The sequence below is a fragment of the Pleurodeles waltl genome, chromosome 1_1, assembly GCF_031143425.1.
Source record: "Pleurodeles waltl isolate 20211129_DDA chromosome 1_1, aPleWal1.hap1.20221129, whole genome shotgun sequence".
NCBI lineage: Eukaryota > Metazoa > Chordata > Amphibia > Caudata > Salamandridae > Pleurodeles > Pleurodeles waltl.
This window is the reverse complement of record NC_090436.1, coordinates 165,081,113-165,082,587: the sequence shown is the minus strand read 5'-3', so window position 1 is coordinate 165,082,587 and position 1,475 is coordinate 165,081,113.

The following is a 1,475-nucleotide window of genomic DNA, read 5'->3' as shown; positions in this document are numbered from 1 at the left end:
ATGAAAACCATGGCGGTAGGGGGGGTCATTATCCCAAAGGTGGGATTGTGATGGCCGCCTGGCTGGAGACCGAAGTCTCCAGCACAGCAGCCATTAGCACCCTGGCGGATGGAGCGGTACATTGGCAATTTGGCTTGAGCCAAACCGCCAATGTCGTAATTTAGGAAAAGGTACAGCCAGCCTGTTGGAAGTACCTTTCCCCAAATTACCGCCGTCCACCAGGGTCGTAATGACCCCCATAGTTTTCTAAATGTTCCTCATTTAGGTCGTTATGGATTGATGTGTTAACCTGCTTATGTTTGATGTTACATACAGTATATGTTTGCTAGTGTTCCTTTTATGGTCATAACATGCTAATATAACAACATTTAGGGGGTGCACCACTCCAAAACATTCAATGAGACACAATGAGTACAGAAAGTCCAATACTATTGAGCAAATAATGGTGCGAAGCGTCTATTAGTTTCTTCACGAAGGCTTTAATTGGTGAAGGAAGCTTGTTACAACATAAATTTCATGAAAAGAAGCAGCCAACGCGTTTCGCCCTATACAGATGGGCTTCTTCAGGGCTGCAAAGTAACATATAATGGTAAGGTAATATAATGACATACGTGAAGTAACAGGAACAAGACATATTAACATACAAGGTGTTACTTTACATACATGTAATAAACAACAAAGTTACTTTGTGAAGGTACAACAATTTTACAAAAAGAGAGAAAGAATATGTAGACATAGTCGTAGTCTGGACCAATATCAAGTCAAGTGTAGTTGACAGAACCAGCAAGGAGAAACGATCAAGAGTAGGGGTCAGGGATAGAGTTCAAGAGATACATCGTGAAAAAGTGTGCACAGGAACATAATAAAAGTGAGTTCCTTATAAAGGACCAGTGCGCATAACGTTGTGGAAACTCTGAAGAAAATATCCTTCTGCCAGTAAGTCTGAAATCCCATTAATAACAAAAGAGCAACATAAGATAACAAAAGTTGCTTCAGGTCAAAAAGGCACACATACCAAAGGTAGTACTCCAATTGAAGCGAAATTGTTCTTCGCGATGTGCGCATACACAAAGGTATATGGAGATTCTAATAAAAAAGAAAAAGAAGAAAAGGGAAAAAAAAGAAACCCATGACGATGTGTGTAGTCAAGGGCAAGGGTCACTAGCTACATTGCAAATGGACCAAGAATATTATATTGATGGTAAATAGAGTAGAAACAGTGAAAAAAGGAGGGGAGGACAAAAATTGTAAATTAAACATAGAGTCAGCGGCACCCTCAACAGTAAATTTTAAAGTTCTAAGTTGGCCGCGCTCGTACAAAAAGGCTGTCACAGCCTTACCTGGAGGAAAGTGTAACGAATAGTTGCTATGCGGCGATCCAGGTAATAGCAGAGGCTGGTGAACAGAAGTAAAGACGGGCCCGGTCATGTGCCGCCCGTCCAACTAATTGTGTGAGTATTCGGCGTCCGAATACA